Here is a 22,319-nt window from a genome sequence, read left to right as displayed (position 1 = left end):
AGCCCAGAATGCAAAAGGAATCCTACAGCCATTACTGCCAATATCACCAGCCCACTTGTACCCTCCCTAGTCCCCAATCTCCCTGTTGTCCTCTCTAGGCCACCTTGCCTCCTCCCTATACTTCATTAATCCTGACCTGCAAAGTAACGGGGCCTCAGAAAAAAGTTGCCACTCGACAGAGTGCAGGCCTGCATAGCCCGCCCTCCTTCAGGTCTGAAGCTAACCCTAAGGTGCATGTGCTGTCAGAAACGCACACATTGACGGTGTCTGGATAGCATGACTCCCAGGTACCATATTTGAAATCTGGTTGTGTTCCATTGAGGCTGGCTAGTGTAAGTCTATGTACTGTGTTTATGTTGTTTCTTGAGCATAAGAGATTTTCCCCCAGTGGAAATTTAAATAAGAAAAAGTTCTTGTGGGTGAAAGCTGCCAAAGAAGGCTAAGAAAGGGAAAAGAATGAGTGAGTCCTGGAGGAGACATCGTCAGAGTTCTCCAGAAGCTGGCCGACAATGAAGGGTAACTGGGATGAGAGACACCAGAATTAAGCCAAAATGAAAGTACAGAGGAAACGGGCCTGGAAGCTGGTTTGTGAAATGAATCAGGGATCCCAAGACAACTTTCAGGAAACTGACTCAGTACACAAAATAAATCAAGGCCCAGAGTCTGAATTGGCCAACTCAGTGTCTTAGCCAGTCAAAATGGTGAAGATAAAAACCTCAGGTGACAGCAGATGCTGGAGAGGATGTGGAGAAAGAAGAAAACTCCTCTATTGCTGGTGGGATTCCAAGCTGGTAAAACCAGTCTGGAAATTAGTCTGGTGGGTTCTCAGAAAATTGGACATAGTACTACCTGAGGACCCAACTATACCACTCCTAGGCATACACCCAGAAGATGCTGCAATGTGTAATAAGGAAACATGCTCCACTATGTTCATAGAAGCCTTATTTATAATAGCCAGAAGCTGGAAAGAACCCAGATGTCTCTCAACAGAGGAATGGATACAAAAAATATGCTACATTTACACAATGGAGTTCTACTCAGCTATTAAAAACGACCAATTGGTGAAGTTCTCAGGCAAGTGAATGGAACTAGAAAACACCATCCTGAGTGAGGTAACCCAATCACAAAAGAACACAAATAGTGTGTACTTACTGATAAATGGTATTAGCCCAGAAGCTCAGAATACCCAAGATACAATTCAAAGACCACATGAAGCTCAAGAAGAAAAAAGACCAAAATCTGGATGCTTCAGTCCTTCTTAGAAGAGGTGAACAAAATACCCATGGGAAGAGATAAACAGACAAAGTGTAGAGCAGAAACTGAAGGAAAGACCATCCATGGACTGCCCCCCACCTGGGGATCCATCCCATAGAGTGTCACCAAACTCAGACACTATTGTGGATGCCAACAAGTGCTTGCAGAAAGGAGCTTAAAATCACACCAGCACACATTAATAGTGAGGGACTTCAACACCCCACTCTTAACATTTAACAGGTTATCATGAAAACAAAGTCAACAAAGAATAATGAAGGTAACAGGTTATGATCATGTGAACCTAACAGATATTTATAGAACATTTTACCCGAGTACAAAACAATGTACCTTATTCTCAGCACCTCATGGATCCTTCTCCAAGACTGACAACATAGTTAGTCATAAAGCAAGCCTTTGTCAACAGATAAAGAAGATTGAAATAATCCCTTATATCATATTAGATCACCATGGATTAAAGCTGGACTTCAACAAGAAAAGAAACAGCAGAAAGCCTACAAACTCATGGAAACTGAACAACTTTCTACTCGGTGACCACTGGGACAGGAAGAAGTAAAGAAAACATTAAAGAGTTCCTAAAATTCAATGAATATGAAGGCACAACATAACCAAGAGGAAAGCTATAGCACCAAGTGCTCTCAAAGTGAAAGAGACTTGTAGCAGGGAGGACTACCTGTGAAAGGACAATCATACCAACCCACTGACAAAACATCTGACCCAAAATTTTTCCTGCATACAAAAAGTATAGGGACAAAGATGGAGCAGAGAGTGCAGTAATGGCCAGTCTATGATTGGCCCAACTTGCAATCCATGTTATGAGGAACAACCAGTCCCCAATGCAGAGAGAGAGAGAAGGGACTGAAAGAGTTGAAGACTTTTGAAACCCCACTGGAAGAACAACAACATCAACCAACCAGACCCCCCGAAATCCCAGGGACTAAGCCATCAACAAAGGAGTACACATGGGTCCAGCTGAATATGTAGCAGAGGATGGCCTTGTCATGCATAAATGGAAGAAGAGGTCCTTTGTCCTATGAAGGCTTGATAGATGACCCAGTGCAAAGGAATCGAGGGTGAGGAGGTGGGTGGTTGGAGGAACACCTGCATAGAAGCAGGGGAAGGGACGATGTGATAGGGTGTTTCCAGGAGGAAGAGAAACCAGGAAAAGGGATAACATTTGAAATGTAAATAAAGAAAATATCCAATAAAAAATAACTTTAGCATTTAAAAAAATAAAATAAAGAAATAAAAATGCAGAAAAATACTGTGCTATGCTTATAGAGAATAACCTCGAATAATTGCTTTCTAAGAGACTCCATTCATTAGTTGATGGAACAGACACAAAACCCAACAGCCAAACGTTAGAGGGAGCATGGGAAATCTTGTGAAAGAGTTGGTTGTGGAAGGGATGGAGGAATCCAAAGGGCATATGGACTCGGTAAGAAGACCAACAAAGTCAATTACTTGGACCCTTTGGGGCTCCCAGGGACTGACCTAGTGGTTCAAAAGGCATACAAGAGCTGGAGCTGGAAAAAAATAAACTAGAGAGATCTCATAATAGCAAATCTGAATGCCATAGAACAAAAGGAATCAAGCACAGGCAAAAGGAGTAGATAGCGCAAAATAATCAAACTCAGGACTTAAATCAATATATTAGAAACAAAAACAACAATTCAAAGAAGCAACAAAACCAACAGCTGGATCCTTGAGAAAAAAAGCAAATGAACAAACCATTAGCCAAACTAGCTAAAAGGCAGAGAGACAATAACCAAATTAACAAAATCCAAAAGGCAAAACATATCAACAGAGACTTAGGAAATTCAAAGTATCACTATGTCTTTCTCAAAACCTGGACTCCACAAAACTGGAAAATGAAATGTACAATTTTCTGGAATGATTCTACTTACCAAAGTTAAATTAAGACCAGGTAAATAATCTGAACAGTTTTATAATCCCTACAATAATAGAAGCAGTCAATAAAAGTCTCCTAATCAAAAAAAGTCGAGACCCTGATGGTTTTGGTGCAAAATTACCCCAGACTTTCAAGAAAGACCTAACATTAATACTCATCACCTATTCCAGAAAATAGAAACAGAAGAAACATTGCAAAACCCTTTCTATGGGGCCACGGTCAGCCTGATACTAAATCACACAAGGATTCAACAAAGAAAAATAATTTCAGGTCAATTTCTCTTATGAACATTGATGCAAATATATTTAATAAAATATGAGCAAACCAAATCCGAGCACACACAAAAACATCATCCAACATGTTCAAGTTGGCTTCATCTTAGGAATACAGGGATTGTTCAATATACATAAGACCATCAATATAACCTACTATATAAACAAAAAGAAAGAAATACAAGTGTTTGAGCACCTTAGTGATGCTGACACAACCTTTGATTTATGACTCCTTTCCTGTCATCAGTTAAGCATGTTCAACTTGGAAATATCAGATTTGCTTCATGTCAGTATTTTTTTTTTGAAGCCCGAGGAGCATTTACAGTAAATTCCAGAACAACTTGAGCTACAGAGGCAAACGTATCTCAGGTAAATGAAAGAGGAGAGTAAAATTCCAGAGGTAATAGAATATTGACAGGAGAACAGCAACAAATGCTGAAAGAGGGGATGCATGCAGACCTTTTGTTGTTTACTTGTAAGGGCAGAACCCACTTTACACACATGTGCTTAATGAAATGAAGACTACTGCTTGTGGATGTTCACAGTGATATCACCCACTAGTGTAAGGGTGCAGGGTCAAGTTGGTTCAAGGATCAAAGACTAGAAAGAGTGGATAAAAATAAGAGAGATGGACGGTCCAATATGATCCAGAACAGTGGAAAAAAGGACCTCTGGAGAAGAAACCAGAAAAGAAGAGATGGCATTCATAATTTCTCACAAGGTGCATTTAATGCCCTCAGTCCTACATTTCAACACAGTCACAATGTTGGTCCTTTATTCCTTCCTATGGGCGTCGTTTGTATTCACAGCAGTAAAACTGTAAGACAGTGAGCACTGATGTGGTGCAATCTGTTGGAATGTGATACATGATACACACATCATAAATAGCCTCATCAATGACCCTTATAAAAGTCACTGCCATGATCTCCTGGGCTAAAGTTCCTGGAAAGGGGGTCAGATATGCCAAGATTAATTTTCTTCATTAGCACATACACGGACTTTCATGGCTGCTGTTGGTCTTATGGTATCTTGTTCATCCACTATTATCAGATTCTTATGTAGCTCATAATCTGACCTTAAAATTGGCTATTGCTTGATTGATTACATAACTCTTCCAATCACCCTATCACCTCCTGAGAATCCTGGGGTTTCCATGGTACTGCCAAAAAAAATTTGTATCATCATTGGTTACCAGTGACCAGTGGCCAGTGAGCATTGTCTGATATTGAACACACTGCATGGTTTGGTCAGCAGATCAGACAAAGTTGACCATCTACCTGCTCCATTCTCCAGTAGATTATTGTTACTCCCACAACCACCAACTGTGCCAGATAGGAACCAAACTTTAAAACATTTGTTTTGATCACATCTTTCCTTAGTTTTAGTATGTTTAAATCTTGCCTATCTGTGGAACACAGCTTCTTTGTGCTCTCAAAAAACACTTCCTAGAAGATTTTACCTCAGTGACGCTGGTCTCTTCTTAATCACTGCTAATTTCATAGCTCCAGCTAACCAGCATCAATTGTCCCAGTACTCTCCTTTCTCCCAAAAGCTGCCAGAAATGACCAAAGCTGCTGAATTCTGCTGCTTCCTGGTGCTGTAGCTTACCCCCTCTTGGGATATTACATTATCATCAGCTTTCTATTTTCAGACTCTTTCTGTCCTGGAACTTTCTCTGTAGACTTTCTTTGAACTCAGAGATCTGCATGCCTGTCTCATGGGATTAAAGGTGTGTGCCACCACACCTGGATCTAAACTTAGCTGAGTATACTGCAAAGTCCCACTCTCTTAATCTACTATCTCCTAGAACACAGGATAAGGCTCCATCTCACTTCCTTGTGCCCCTTTAATACTTGAACCATACATTTTGTATTTTTCCTTCCTCAGCTTGCTACACTTGTTTAAAATGCACTCCACAGGACTTAATCCGAGAACAAAGTCTATGATGGGCATTTCTGAGACTTGCTTTGTCAATGAAATTAATCTGAGTCTTTTCTCCTTAGCCTCAGGTACACTTTTCAGACAAGTTACAAAAAGTAGCCACATTCTTTACCAAAATATTATAGAGCAGTCTCTAGGCTGAAACCTCTTGGGCCAGGTCTGCAAAATTCAAGTCATTCTCTGTAACAAAGTATTCCATATTCCTACTAGGATAGCCCACTAAACCCCATTTAAAACATTCTACTGCTTCCCAAATCTAGGTCCCAAAATCCACAGTCTTCCAAACAAAAGCATGGTCAAGCCTATAAAAGCAATATCCCACTCCTGATACCAACTTCTGGCTTAGTTAGGGTTCTACTGCTGTGAATAGACACCATGACTAGTGCAACTCTTCTAAAGACAACATTTAATTGGGGCTGGTTTACAGGTTCAGAGGTTCAGTCTATTATTATCAAGGTGGGAGTAGGACAGCATCTAGGCAGGCATGATGCAGGTAGAGCCAAGAGTTCTACATCGTCACCTGAAGGCTCTTAGTGGAATACAGCCTTCCAAGCAGCTAGGGTGAGGGTCTTAAGCCCAAACCCACAGTGACACACCTACTCCAACAAGGTCATACCTCCTAATAATGCCACTCCCTGGGCCAATCATATATAAACCATCATGAGTGGCTAGAAAACTGAAAAATATTCTTAGACAATCCCAGACAGTACAAACTGGAGATAGCACTACTCCCCACAGGAAGCTAGAAAGCATCAATCTCACCATTTCCTACTGCCCTCTTCCTGCCTATAGAGAATTTCCAAAGCACAGCTTTCTTTGGAATAGAAAGTGCCATGCAATCCCCCATGCCTGTGCTGAGCAACTCCATGCACACAGCAGGAAAGTGTGAATCTTCACCAGGGTCTCCATCCCAGTTTTGAGTTCAGCATGGCTCCTGCCATCAGCCACAAGCACTCTTCTCCCACTGCTCACTGACAGTGCCTACCTCATTCTACATGTTGGCACAGCCATTAAACAATGCTGACTGACTATGGACAGAACTCCATCTTAGCACTCTCCTATGCAGGCACTCCCAAGTGGGATCTTACAAGAAGCACAGACATGAGAAAATACACTTCTGGAATTCAATGTGACGATCATTGACCAGGACACTGTACTCTCCTCCCTGTCTGTGACATCCCAGTGTGATAAAATGTTAGATCACTATATCATATCCCCTTTCTATCAAATGCTGTCATCCAGCTTCATCCAGGCCACACCATGACAGGTGCAAAGGGAAGCCAGGTTTATTACTATGAGCACAATGTTCTGGGCCCTCTGAGAGCTGCAGAACTCAGACAGTGCCAGTGCCTGCAGGTCTGTGGCTCTGTCCCCAACCCTGTGAGTCAGACCTCTGCTTCCCAACCAGAGATGGTGATGGTGCTAAAGGTGATTAACTCAAGGAATATCCAAATGCCACTCCCCACATCTGTCTTCTCCTATTCTGCATCTGCTTAAGCTATGTCAGACACCAGCCTTCCCAGTAAGTACAGAGCCAGGAAGAAAGGAGTGGGATAAGCATTTTAAGGAGACTGAAGTCTTTCAATAGTAGACACAAGGGTAGAATGAGAGTCTTGACTGGTTAGGTCCAGCTCTGGCTTTCCATCACTACCTTCAGACTCTGTCATGAGAAAGGTTAATGTGAGTGGTATCCATCCTGAATTAAATGATATCCATGGAGGACACAACAGACATGCATGTAATTAATTACCCAAGATAATCAGTTCTGTGCACCAACACACTGGATTTATTGCTCTTGGGGATAGAAGACAATAATGGCTTTTTGTTTTAGTTAACACTGGATTTTCCAAGAGGTAAAATCTTTCTCCAGAGCAATGCAACTCTTAATCTGTCCTGGAAGAAGTACTTTTCCCAGATCCCCAGTGCCTGTTCTAGAATTTTCTTAATCTTAAAACTTTACAAGGGTTGTCTGGTGCAGTCCAGGTACCATTGTTATGTTGGCTAAAGCTGCTCATCTTTTTTTATTCTTTCATTTGTTTTGGTACTTCAGAGATAACCAAGGACATAAGATCATATAGACATGGTTTTTACTACTGATTCACACCTGAGTCAAAATATTTTGATTTCTTAAATCAGTTTTCATATCACTTATAAGGAATCTGTGAAACATGGGCTGGAGAAAAGCCTCAGTTGTTGAAAAGCCTGACTTGCAGGAGAACCAAACTGTGGATGCCTAAACCCACATCAAAAGTCAGGGATCTAGACCTTGTGAGTAATGCCTTAAACTGAAAGAAGTTGGCAGTGGCAGGTAAGCTCCTGGAAATTATGGACCAGACAACCTGCCTAAGAGTAAACTTTCTAGGAAATGAGAGGTACTGTATCACAGACAAACAGTAAGGCAATGAAGAGAAGACATTGAGAAAATTCTGTAACTTAACCATGGAGGCTATGCCCCCACGCACCACACAAACCCAAAGAACACAAAAGTATCTGAGAAAACATCACATAGCATGGCCAGCAGAAACAGAGCAGTCACCATCTGTCTGCCAACAGAGGTGCTTCCCTGTTGCTCAAGCAGGGCTCATACGAATGCCCTCCCACTGATGCAGGTGCTGACTGCTGTGGTGCTATAAGAATTGTGGTAGGGGAGCATCTCACAGTGCAGGCGCTGACTGCCTTAACTGTCCTTGACTCTGAGATGTGGAAATGGAGAAGTCCCTGGGATTGCCACCTTCAAGCCAGACACTGTTGTCTGATGCAGAGTTTAGAACAGTCCAACATCCTTTCCCAGGTTTACCAGATGAGACCCAACCTGTCGATGGGGACTGGTTATCAACAGCCCCTACCCACTGTCCTTCAGAAATCTTGGCCTTGCCTTAAGCTCCAGGACTGGAACAAAGAGAGAATGAAACCATGCTTGAGAGGAAAGCTGAGCTGTCAATGCCATGGGATGCCTATGAGGGCACTAAAAAAAAACCAAGACCCATCACTTCTCCCTTTAGCACACTGTGCCATGATGAAGATTCTTCACCTCACTGATACTGGGAGCCGAAGGTAGAAGTCAGCTTCTCGAAATGCCAGTTTGGGAACCATCGGGCTGCATCTAGAAGAGGTAGGGGAGATACAGAACAAGATGGGATTCAGCATCATTTTGAGGACATCACTACAGTGGAGGCAGATATTCACATTTCCCAACTTGTCAATACCCTCACAGTCATAGAACAGAATCAGTGCCATGAAAACTGGAGACTCATTAGTGGTCACTCTGGCAAAGTGAGGAAGAATGACCTTAAAGCCTCTAAGCTGCTTGATGGAGCCCCTCAGCTCAAAATCCATTACGAGGATTGGGGAATGGTGAAGGAGCTGTGGGATTTAGGGCAGGTGAGATGGCTATCAACAACATCACAATGCACCTGAAAGGTAAAGTTCCCAAAGAAACACCCGGAAGGCACAGTAGACTTAGAGGAAAGGGGCAAGAAAGACCAAGTGGACCAGAGAACAACTCCAAGAAAACAAAGAAATGTAAGCAGTCAAAGAACAGAGTCAAAACAAAAGAGAAGCCCACCATCCCCAAGACCAACATCGACCTGAGCTCAGCCACAACAACTGTAAAAAGCCTCAAATCCCCCTTGGCAAGCATATGCTGGATTCCATGAAGGGCTTTCACTCACTGGGGAAGAAGAGTGAGAAGAAAACGGGCATCTCCTCTTTCAGGGGTCTCTGAACGTTCATTAGTCACAAAGATCCTAGGCCAGACCCAGCCACCCCAGCCTTAATGACTGCACTGTACAGAACATCATCTCATACTTCATTCCAGAGGGAGCTTTTTTCTGCTACCAAAAACAAGATGTCATCACCTTCCAATCCACAAACCTAATAATCTGCAGTAAGACTTTAGATGTCAACCCATCCTATGGAGGAAAGTTGACATTCTGAGACCAGTCACCACATAGCTCATCACAAGAGAGCAGAAGCCAGAGAGGGAGGTCATGAAGAGGCAGGCTCAATAGGAGCAAGAGAATGCCACCATGTGTACCTCTCCTAGGAAACTGCAGCTTTTCCTTCAGGAGGAGAAGGATATGGAAATCTCTCAATATTATGGCTATGCAAGGCAAGAGCTGGCTACGTCTTTGCAAGAAAGTGCTGTCAGTGTGGACAAGGAAAGAGATAATCACTGATGTATGCAAATCCATATATAAATTTGCATATACATAAGTACAAGTGTAGGAATATAGAAGATTAAAGTATTTATAGAATGACAGACAAAATATATCCACATATAGTTGAATAGTTAGTAAACTACTAAAAACTGTTAAGTTGGTTATTTTATTTGTGGCTAATATAATTGTATTCTGATGTTTCTGTTAACATTGATAATCTAATTTTATCCTATTATATATGAAATAGAACTTGAGAAATATACTTAATAGTAAATCAATTGAAAATATGCTACACTTGTATTGAAATAATTGTTAAGTTTTTCATTCACTGGACAGGATATATCTTGAAGTACATACTGAATATTGGGCACACTTTCCCTCCATTTTCATAGATCTGCATATTTCTTATCACTCATCACAGCCCTTATCAATCATTTTTCTGCTACAAAGATTTCTGTTCAAGTTCACAAAACACATACAACCAGGATTCCATTTTTCAAGTGTAATCTAGGACCCACTTAATAAGGAAAATGTAGTTAACTTTAGCCAACTTAATTCATATGCTAATCTCCACTGTTTTTGTTTTCCTGAAAACAGCATAGTTTTATTTTTATGAATAAATAATTTCCCATTATGTTTACACATCCCATTTTCTTTCTCCCCTTCTATGTTGTTGACACACATGCTATTTCCCTAATGTAGCTGCAGTGAACTGTTGCAATGGCTATTTTTGGTGTCAACCAGGCTACACCTGGAATTAACTAAAATCTAATTTATTGGGTACACCAGTGAGGGATTTTTTAAAATTAAAATATATTAAACTATTTAAAGTAGAAATAGCCAACATTAATCTAGATCTTTTCAGGTAGGAAGGTCTGCTTTTAATTTGGGCTAACCCATCTGGTGGTAGCCTATATAAAGAATGTGGAAGAAGAGAGCACTATGCTCTTTGATTGCTCTCCTTCGCTCTTGCTGGAAAGTCCATGCCTTCACTGATATTAGAGACCATTTCTTTTGGAATCTAGACAGAGTACATCAGATACCAGCTGAGACAGCCTGATGGATTAAACAACTACTGGACTCTTGGAATGTCTGGTGCTAGACAGCCATTTTTGGACAAGCTAAGCCATAGCTTGGTAGTCCAATCTAATCATCCTCCTTTCTATAGACAGACAGACAGACACACATTCTATCATTCATTCATTCTATCAGTTCTATTCCTCTAGAAAACCCTGAATAGATTCTGGTTATGCAATATGAGAGTCAAGTACAGGTGTGCTACAATCAACACTGACAGGCAAATAAGTCTCTAATATAGTGAATTAAAATCCTTTTTGTAAATAAATACCCAGGAGTGGTATTACCTAGGTCAAATGGTAGATTCAATTTTAGTTGTTTGAAGAACCACGATTATGATTCTACCGTGTGATAATTCTAGCAATGAAAACACATGGTCTCTCTTAAAGGTGAATAAAAACTATACTACTAACCAGCTGCTGCATGGGGAACTTGTGCAAATGGTGCATCACTGAATCTCACTGTCTTTAGACTTTTAAGTACAACAGCTATATCCTGAGTGACACTTCAGTTAGCTAGAACAGTTATCAAGAAGCAGACCTATAGAAGCCGAAAGGCAAGGCTGGCACATTCAGGTACTTTCCTGGATCCTGGAACTGTGGACTGGGTGTTTAACAGGTTAGGTATTTGCTGCCATTTTGCAGGTGTTGGGGGGCCTACTTGCCGGGTTCTAAGGTTCACATGGGGTCCAGCATGGAATCAGGTATGTAAATGTCTGAGGACTTGTTTGAACATCTATACATGATGAAAATGCTTATATCCTCAGCAGTGATGCAGGAGGTTTTTCTTCAGTTTATTTTCTTGACAGAATTTGCCATGTCTTCATTTAAGTAGTGCCATTCTGACTTGGGTAAAATGAATCTCGATTTAGCCTTTATTTGTACTTCTTTGATGAACAGTGAGGTTGAACATGCTTTTCTTTTTCTTTTGGCCAGGTGATTTTCATCTTTCTTGAACAAGCTTTTAATTGGTGATCCCAGTTACTAATTAGGTTATTATTTGTTACTGTTTTAGTTCCTTCCACTCTAGATATTAATCCTCTCTATCAGATGTAACAATATATGGTCTTTCTTCCATTCTGTGGCCAGCCACTTCACTGATATTTCTCTTGCTTGGCAGAAGCTTTTTGAGTTCATGAGATTGCATTTGTTAATGGCTGGCATCATCTCCTGAATGCAGGAGGTCCTTTCAGTCTTTGCTTTGCTCTATATTTGAAGAGCTTCCTTCAATTTTTTTTCTTCAACAGTTTCAAGTATTATATTAAAATCTTAGGTGCATTTGTATTTGAACATTATACTCGGTGAGGGACAGAAATCTACTTTATAATATTTAGAAGTTCATTTTCGAGCTTAATATTCTGAAGGTTCTATTTCCAGGTTATGTGGCCCTGCACTTTGTGTTTATGATAGGTGTGCAGAGTGGCAGAGACAGAAGGCACTGCTTACCTCATAGGTCATTCCCCCAGCAGTGCCCTCCCAACAAGCCTTTAACATGGGGCTTAGAGGGCCATTTAAGACCAGGTCATTGCACCTGAACATTCAGCCTTCCCACCCACTTCCCAACCAGCTGTCAAAACATTGCTTGTATCCCTTCAACCTATAAGTATTTCTCATGAAAGTGACAATTCCTCAAGCCTCTCTTAGACGAGACAGAGAGAGAGAGAGCCACAATTGGTCAGCACTCAGATTAAACCCTGTTGCTACCTTTAATGTTGAACTATCTCTGACTTTGTATACTTGATACTTCAATTCAATTGTCACCTCTCAACTTTTTTTTCTCACAATGAGGACAAAATGTAGGGCTTGGGCAAGAAAAGGCACACTGGGCGTTGGGGTGAGGTGGCTTCCTTCTGAAACAGAAGGGGCAGTGGCTGCTGTCAGCTCTGCTTTCATTTTCTTGTCATTAGAGCCCTAAAAACATAAATGGGCATTCATGTGTCATCGGGGAATGTCAGGTATAGCATGGTTGCAAATGCAACTGCATGTCACAGTGTTAGCTGCTGGAGCACCGTCAACCTGAATAATGCATCTCTGTCTTTCTGGTGAAAGACCGTGTTGCTCTGTCTTGTATGCTTGTTTGTTTGGCCTTTTTCTTTACCATATTTCTCCTCAAATACAACTCTGGTAAAAATGTCTGGGAAAGGGGTTGAGGGTGGTACGAGAGAAGGAAATGGCTCCGATGTCTATAAAGAACAGACTTATTTGGTGCTGGCCATTCAAGCAGTCAACCCAGGCATATCGGGACAAGCAGCCCTGGATGCTGAGGCTGACTGTGTTAAATGTTCTCTGTGAAACTTCAGCCAACTCATGATGATTGTATACTTTCCAGGAAATATCTGAAGCAGGAAATGTTTTTTAAGAAATCTGAAGCTTTAGTAATTTAGAAAATTGAACATCGAAAATGAAAGAAAATGAACATTGGGCCTTGCCACTAAGGACAGGGATGTCCACAGAAATTGCAAGGCACAAGATAGAAGAAGGAATAGCTGGGTCTCCTGAAATAGTGAGCAATGGTGAGAACCCCGACAAGGAGTGATCTCTAATAACAGAAAGTATGATCCAGAAATATTGGGGAAAATGGGAAGATATATGTATGATAGATGGATAAAAGGGTTTAGACCCTGCACAGGAGCTGTTGGATTAGGGAACTGACCTTCCTGGAAAGATGAGAACACACTGATTTGAACCCCTGGCATCCCCTGCCTAAGGAAATTAGGGTGCAAGTTCTAAGAGATTGAATTCAGTCTTGTGAGGAACCCTGGGGGAAGCTGCCAGAGGAATTAACATTGAACATGGAAAAGAGTTTGAAAAGCACTGTACAAATAGATATTTGGATGAGCTTAACAAACTGGCAGGAGAGATTTAGCAAATTTAGACATGCTAAAAATATGAATATTTCTCTGAACTGTTTAGCACCTTTCTGTTTTCATGCCAGTGCCGTAATGGCAAGTTTTATGCCCAGATGATCTATGATTTGCAGGCTTTTCTGAGAATTAAAGTTAATGTACAAATTGCTTTTGCAGACACTGAACTATGAATTTATGTATGCACTGTGCTTTCTGGTGACATATTTACATAGGGATTTTTTGGGGAAAAGTATTTTAAAAGCCTTTTGATTTTATTTTATAACAAGGAAGTGTGTCATCAATAAAAGACTGAGGTGAACTCAGAGAGAAAACCTGAAAGCTGTCTCCAAGCACAGGTTCAGAACAATGAGTCCCCTGTCCACATGCACCTGCATCATTGCCCAAAACTACGATGTCACACTGATCCAACTTGATACCCCCAAAATGACTGAGGCTGGTCCTCAGCAGGGGAGCAATTTTTAAACATCAGTGTTCAGCGACAAGCTACCAGGGATGAGTGCCCACTTCAGTATCTGTTAACTAGATAGGTAAAAGAAAAAATCTCCTGGACACCTGTTAACGACGTGTCTGCCTTAGATTTCACACTGTGATCCATCACACAGCTTTATCCCTTCCTAATAGTGCCTATCACAGTGCTCATATACTAAAAAATAATATCACCCATTGAAATCCAGGAATATGGTCAACAAAGCATAACTTTTTCTACTCAATGGTACTCATCAGTTATCTAATTAAAGAGAACAGCCTCTCTGATCATCAGAATGAATTTCTGTGCAGCACTCATACCCCTTGAGGCTGGTTCTCTGCTTGACATTCAGCAATAACAGTGGACACCTTGAAAGAACAGTGAGAAATTCGTGTGTACTATGCGACTCCAGAAGCGAGTGCTTGCATCTCCAGGGAAGGGAGGGAAACACTCTGAAAAGTACAGTGCTTGGAACAGAGAACTCAGCCAAGAGCAAGCAGAACTCAGCAGGCCTGCCTCAGTCTGGCAAGTGAAAGAGGCCATTTTAGGGAGGTGGTAAGCAGGGGTGAGCTCCCCACACTGTGTCCCCACACACACACACTGCCTTCCTGCAGCCCTTTAAGGATACACTTGGTGGGCAGAGTCCAGTCCACTGGCACCACTGCCAAAATGAAAGGAAATAAACAACTTGTCCCTAGTTAGATCCAGCTGAGCTAAGTCAAGCCCCCATGTACTGACCTAGTCAGAGGGGATGCTAACTCATCTACAGTTAAGAGGGAAGAAGTGGGAGAAGCATATGGAGTTAGTCTTGTTGTCGACCAATTTGCATCTTTACCAACTCCCTTATTCCACTTCACATTCAGACTCTTTCACTGACACAGACTACAGATTTGCCTTTTGATATGGCAGGGTTTATTTATTACCCTCTCCAGATACATTTGCTTTTCAGAATAGAGACCTGAAGAAAGCCTGGTAATTCTCCTGAGGAAGGAATCTCCTCCGTGCTGTTGGAATCTTGGATCCTGCAATTCCCTGACACCATAGCTTACTTGTCAACACACTGATAAAGACATGGAATCTAGCACTGTATGTTGTTCCCTGGAAGTGCACCACTTAGGAAGCTACCTGAGCTTGGGCCAGCTGCTCAGTTATTGCATGAACACAGCCCCCTGCATCAGCACTGAGGGGCCCAGACATCCCTCCTGCCTTAATCCTCTCTTACACAAACGTCTCCCATGATGATGAGGACGGAAGACTGCAATCACAGCCTAGATGGCACCAGGAAATGTCATTATACAGGCACTAAGTGCCAAAATAGAAAAATCATCTCAGTTTGGTATCAATGTCCCTAAATGACTTCAGTTCCCTCTGTCTGATCTGTCTGCCTGTTATGGGATAAAGACACTTGCTGTTTAAATTAATGAACTCATGGTCATATACAGTGCTCAATGGTAAACACACATACTGTTCAATGCAAAGATGCTGCAGATATGAATATCTCTCCATGACAACAACAAAGTCACTGGGCAGAAAATTCTATTATAGAAAAGGGGGGAAGGTTCCCTTCAAAAATAAAAAAATAACAAAATAAACAAGACAAAGAGAGAGTGACAAGCCAATTCCCTTACATTCATAGGAGCAGCCCCGTGTTGGAAATATACCTACCATCCTGTCCTCTAGGAGGGGTAAACTCCTGCCTTTCTACCCCCTTGAGCAGCCACCAGTTCATGAGTATCATCTGCAACCATGCCTCTTCTCCTTTCTCTCTTCTCTTAACCTCTGTCTCCTTGAAGCTACCTGGCTCTGTTGAGGTGGTAAATCCCAATCCAGCTTCATTGTTTACAGAGAAATAGCTGATCCTGACTGCTCTGGGTTCCTACTCACAAGGACCAGCTGGGATCCTCAGACATCCTGGGGAAACCTGATTTTTACCAGGCAGAGAGGGAAATCACTCCCTGACTCTGGAAGACCCAGCTCTATTTCATTCCTGAAGCTCACTGACATCTACTGGACACCTAACTGCAGAAGACTCCTGCAGTATTGATTGCTGGTATTTTTCCAAGCTGACCACTTCCATGTCCAAGATCTCCAAGGAGAGATCTCAGAGCATGCCGAATTGTTGCTAGGCCTGATGGTACAAACCTGTTGTCTCACTAGAGAAGGTGAGCCAGGGAGATCACAGCTTCAAAGCTAGCCTAGGCAAGGGGCCCTGGGCTCAAAATAAAACACACACACATAAAAAAAGGAAGGTACGATCTGGGTGTCGTGGCATACACCTTTAATCCCAGCACTTGGAGGCAGAGGTGGGCGGATTTCTGAGTTCCAGACCAGCCTGGTGTACAGAGTGAGTTCCAGGACAGCTAGTGCTACACAGAGAAACCCTGTCTTGAAAAACCAAAAAAAAAAAAAAAAGGTACAAATAGATCACAGTTGCAGAACACTTGCCTAGCAGGTGTAAGCTGTAGTGTGTCTGTGATTTTGAGGTGGATTTATGCTTGCTAATTATTACTGTGTTAACTTTACACACTCAGCCACCATCATGAACAATGAGCAGTCTAGCATTTTTGTGTATCAGTAGTTCATTTATTCAATCCAACTTTTCCTCTAATCTACTTTATGTATTTGTCATAGTATCTTATGGTTCTTTCTTCCAGGTCAGGTATCTGGTCTACAGAGTGAGTTTCAGGAGAGCCAGGGCTACACAGAGAAACCCTGTCTCGAAAAAAAAAAGAATGTCTGGATTGATCTCAGTTGCAGAACAGTTGCCTAGCAGGTGTTCACACAAGTGAGGACATCCACAGCTCTGCCCTCTCCTGGCCTCACATGCAGTTTCCTGTGTCTGATGGGTCTATTCTCTCCTGGTCTCACCTGCAGCTTCATGCTTCTACATATTTTCCTTCTACATTTCTTTTGCACATATTCTTCTATACTGTGTTTAAATTTTTAAGCTGCATGCTGCACATTAAAGGACAGATGAGGCAGGAGAAGCTAAAAGTATTTCCACCTCTCAGAAAGCACATGCCTTTTACACTGTTGGAAGCAGCTATGCTGGAGGGGGCTCTCTTCTTCACCGGACTAGGCTTAAGTAGCCCCAGGTCCATGGCGGCTGGAAAGGAAGCCTCTTCTCTTCCTCTAACCAGGGCTTAGGACACCATCAACACAGCCAAACTCTACGTTTTGCTTTCACTTCTCTCTCACTTCCCAGAATTATAAACCAGCATGGAAGCTGCACAGGGAAATCTGAGAACCACAGTCAGCAGCTCTGAGATTGGATTTCTCAGAAAGGGGAGTGCAAGTGTGAACTGAGTGAGTGCCCAAGCAGCCTACAGAGAGGGCCTTAGAAACCCCTCCAGGGTCTCGAATCCCTCCCAATCCAAACAAGCTCAAATTGATGTGAACCTATAATAGGTAGATAGATAGATAGATAGATAGATAGATAGATAGATAGATAGATAGATAGATAGATAGATAGACTCTGTTGTTGGATTGTCCTGGTGATCTGTGTATTTTGATGCTAATTCTGTGTCCCCAAGAGGGGCTGCCTCAGAACAGAAGTGACTTCATGTGAACCTTCTCCCCATTTTACTTGTAAAATAAAGGCTAAAGCTGATGATTGGGCAGTGGAAGGGAAAGGTGAAGCAAAAAGTTTTAGAGAGAGAGAGGGAGAGAAAGGAGGAGGGAGAGACAAAGAGAGGAAAACTGAAGACAAGAAGATGGAAGGGAAATGGAGCAGAAGCAGGTAGTCTAGAGAAAAGTCAAGTTAGAAGGGATCTCATAGCTGGGGAACAGTGCAGTGGTAAATCTGCCCAATCTAGGTGCCCAGCTTACATTCATATTAATTGAGTTGTGTTTTCATTGCATGGGCTTATGGGACTTGGAGCTTTACCGCAACAAATTAGCACCCATCATATTAATTAGAACTCAACTAACCTGAGATAAAAGCTCACTGACCCCCAACCCCACCCCTAAATACACAGCTGGAGCAGCGATCTAGGCTGCAGCAGTGTGTGGATTGAAAGCTGACTGGGTCTGTCTGAGGGGCCTACAGAGAACTGCAGACAGGCTCTTTACCCTAACCCCCAGGCAGAGAGCTAGGGCCAGGAGCAGCACCCCAGGCTGGAACTGGACCTAGGCACTGCCCTGTAAGAATCGCAGGGAGGGACAGGAGTCCCTTCGGCTTAACTACCTGGGAGGTAGTTTTGGGACAGACACAGTGAACTGATGGGGGCATCTATGCCCGGAAGAGTCTTTCTTTGTTCAATTGCCCTACCCACCCACCTACCCGAGTCTACACAGGAAACGGACAGCCAGACTGGATCTCCCGACTGCTTGTTTGACCTGCAGGCTTCCTGAGATCCACACACAAGCACACGCTGCCAGCTGCAATCCAAACAGAAGCACAGAAGCCTCAGTCTTACTACAGTCAGCCCCTCCCTGTGAATAAAAGAATTAGACAGAACTGCACTGTTCCAAATTGAACAGCAGAGGGAGACACGAGTACAAAGCGCTAAAGATCAGGTAATACATTGATAATAAAGAGAGAAATATAACTTTTTTGATACTTAAAGATGAGAAACACAATAAATAACTTTTATGGGATGATATTTTGAATGATTTGACATGGACAAATTTAAAAGAAATAGGTATCTTGTCATATACCGGTATTGCAATATATATTCTCTTGATTTACTATGTCTTCTCAAAAGATAGGGCCCTAGATAAGAAATTCTTTGCCTTGGAAAAGAGATTACAGGTAACACCAGAACTAAAGGTTCATGATTTTATAGGTGAAAGTAAGCAAAGTCTAGAGGATAATTTACTAAACCTAGCAAATCAAACTAAGGCAGATGCTGCAATATCAGAATGACAGCATAAAGAGGAGTAAGATTATGGAACAGAAAACACAGGAAATTATAGAGCAGTATGAACAACAGAAAGAGAAATTTAAGACTTGGAAATGTTGCCTAGAGGAAACACTAGAGTTGAAGACACAGGAAATTATGGATCAGAATAAGAGATAGAAAGAAGAAGATGAAGGTGGGAGACAGGAGCTGGAAAAGATGCTAGAACAAAAGATACAACAGCTCGAAGATCAGACTGAGAATCAAAGGGAAGATAATAAGGATTGGAAGCAAAACTTGGAGAACAACACTTTAATCAATCAAAATAAAATGGACAGCAGAGTATCAGAATTGCAATATAAAGACAAAATCAAAATGTGGAGGCAGAACCTTGAGCAGAGAATACAGGAGCTCAAGGAACAGGAGGAGACAAAGGGAGAGCTATGAAGCATGTGCACAGACCTTAAGGGAGAATATGAAACTTCAATTAAGGAAAATACTCAGGTAGAAATAGAAGATAAATTTAGAGAAAGCCAACCAAAGGCTGTTAGAAAGCAAACTTTAGTCTATCCAGTTCATGTACAACCACGACCTCCAGACAATGATCAGCCACAGGTTTATCAGGAATTTGAATGGCAACCTGTGGGTCTGTTAGAACTGAGGAAATCTAAGGAAAGTGTCACTACTTTTGGAATGCATTTGCCAACTGTAAAACAAATCCTGACTTCTTGGACTATTAAAAATAGACTAATCCCCCAAGACTGGGAAGATATGGCAAGAGCAATATTACAACCTGCCACACATTTTCAATGGTTCTCCTGGTGGAGAGAAGAGGCGAGGAAGAGAGCATGACAAAATAGAGAGATTTCCACAGACCAGCTACTCGGTGAAGGATTCTGCCTCAACTACATCAAAGCTGCTTCTTTTAAAGACTTGCTTTCAGAACTTTTCTAAAGCAGCTAGCTTGCCTATCCAGCCTTTCAGACTGTCATAGTCAGGATGCCACCTAAGCAATGAACTTTCTCAGCACAGAGCAACTGGAAGACAAATGATGCCAGCGAGCTCTCCTTGGACAAAGCCAACATTCCTATTTCCCTTTGAGCCCCCAGAAAAAGATTCTTCTCCCCAATTTCAGCTGGAAGCAGACAAAAGCAGATTGTTGTCCCACTTCCTTATGTTGGGGGGCATGGTTCTGCCTTTTTTATGAATTATAGATATGTTGTCCTTTTAAGGGGTACTTTATAAATGTAGATTTGGACAGGGAGGGAACTAGAGAGCTTAAAATCAGGGATTTCTACCTTTCCTTTCCTCTTCTCTATCCTTCCTTCTCAGGTAAAGGGGAAGTGGATAGAAGAGAAAGGGGGAATAGAGAAATGTCATCGAAGTTAGAGAAATAGACAAATAGGGATAGGTTATCAAATTTACTCTTAAAACATTACATACCTATATCTTACATTGGTAGAAATCTTTATAATTGATAGAAAGTTGAAGTTTATAATCTCTTTCCATTGGTATACAATTTATTTGACACAAATGTAAGGTTTTCAATGGTATGAATTTATTGACATAAAAATTGGGATTAATAGTGTGACTCTCATGTAGGCATTGTGCTGTACAACACATAGCTGGGTAATATAGTAGTATAGTGATAGATCTACCCAATCTATTTGTACAGCTTGAACTCATATTAATTGAGTAGTGTTTTATTGCATGGGCTTATTGGGGTTGAAGCTTTAACAAAACATTCCTCAATGAGGTCAGCCCACAGCAAGACAATTCAGTTATCCTAAAGAACCTACTGAAAACCCGGAATGTGGTTCACATCTTTAATCCCAGCACTCAAAAGTTAGAGGCAGACGTAACTCTAGGAGGTCAAGACCAGCATGGTCTACATAGTGAGTTCCAGGACATCCAGAGGTACAGAGCCCCTGTCCTGGAAAAGAAAATTTACTAAAGTGTTACTGTATAGAGCACAGGGTGAAAATAGCCTTCAAGAGTAATTTTCATAGGTTGAAAGGTTCAGGATTACAATTGAAAAACTGATGTTGGGCTATACATGTATGTGTCAAGGTCTTTACTGTTGACAATTCTAAGTATTAAACTATGGTGCCACCTCTGGAGCATGGGTGCACATGTGATCAGGCCTGCAATTTCTACTGACAATGTATCTGCTTATTCAATGTGGGAAAGGGGTTCCTAGGAAAAATGCCCAGTGTTGAGCTGGGGCAAGTTCCACAGTGGAACTGTTGATTAGTAAGTGGGAAACCTGGGATCTATCCCCACCATTGTGGAACATAACAACACAAATGGAGGGATTTAAGGTCTGGTGATAGTCTCTTGATTTTCTTGTGGCTTCCGGAGACACTGTTAAGGTGAAGAATGGGGCAAGCAAAATGGATCAGTGAGTCAAGGAGCTGGCTCTCAAGCCTGACAACCTGAGTTCAATATTCTAAACTCACATAATTTCCATGATGTAGCTACTGTTGTCCTCTGACATACACACACATGGCATGTTGAACACACACACGTGCATACACACAAACACAACACATAGTCAACCAACCTGAGGAATGCTGGCACCACCGAGTCCATGTTCTCCTCTACCCAAGACCTCCAGCTCCACTTGCAAGGCCTCTCTACTTAGACCAGGATTGCATCCAGTGCAAAGCAGCTCCAGGAAGTTCATACTCTTGGGCGTTGTACTTTTGAGGACATTAGGATTGCAGGGTATCTTCTGTCAAGCAGTGCTGTCTCTGAGTACTCCAAGCCAACCTATGGAGCAAGCACAGAATACCCAGTCCAACATACAAAGTAACCCAGAGTCTAAAATATCTTGAAAAACATTTATATTTCATATCAATTTCCAGCTTTAAGTTTTCAGATTAGGATTGTCCAATCAAAAAATCCATGCTGATATTCAAAGCATCTAGAAGACTCCGAAGTGCGAGACACTTCTTGTTCCATACATTTTGAATGAGAAATACTCATATGCTGTTGTTCAAAAGCTGTTACACACAAGGCTTTCTTGAATGAAGACACAAAAAGGACTCCTCTCTCTCTCTCTCTCTCTCTCTCTCTCTCTCTCTCTCTCTCACACACACACACACACACACACACACACACACACATATACATACAACCATTAAACAGAATGGGGTATGGTGGTGATGATTTATTGCCTGTTAGTAGGCAGGCTGAGGCATGAGTATGCACGTGTATATATCCATATTTCATATAAGCAACGAAATAAAAGAGGAGTAAAACTTAGTAGACTACAATTCTCATGATAACAAGGCATTCTGATTATTATTGCATGCTTGGAGATAATTTCTTTTAAATACTGAATTTTTTTAAAGTCTAGACCAGGAATCCCGAAAAACTGATTTTTCTTGTCCAAAAGTTAAAAGTGGGCTTCTGAAAGTAACGCGCACTGTCAGTAGTGACATTAGGAGTCATTAGATAAATTGACCTCACTCCCTTATGGAGCCCATGGTTTGAATCTGCAATGTCTC

At 41.7% G+C, this 22,319-nt stretch overlaps 1 long non-coding RNA gene across 1 annotated transcript in view; it reads right to left on the bottom strand.

Annotated features, from left to right (window-relative positions):
* Gm28453 (predicted gene 28453) overlaps positions 1-22,319 on the bottom strand; it is a 63,833-nt gene that overhangs the window by 4,979 nt on the left and 36,535 nt on the right. The window contains exon 4 of the long non-coding RNA NR_153827.1: positions 21,371-21,579. This is a non-coding gene — a long non-coding RNA (predicted gene 28453). The remainder of the gene's footprint in view (positions 1-21,370; positions 21,580-22,319) is intronic.

The sequence above is a fragment of the Mus musculus genome, chromosome 7 (assembly GCF_000001635.26).
Source record: "Mus musculus strain C57BL/6J chromosome 7, GRCm38.p6 C57BL/6J".
Classification (NCBI taxonomy): domain Eukaryota; kingdom Metazoa; phylum Chordata; class Mammalia; order Rodentia; family Muridae; genus Mus; species Mus musculus.
This window is presented reverse-complemented; position numbering and strand designations above follow the sequence as displayed.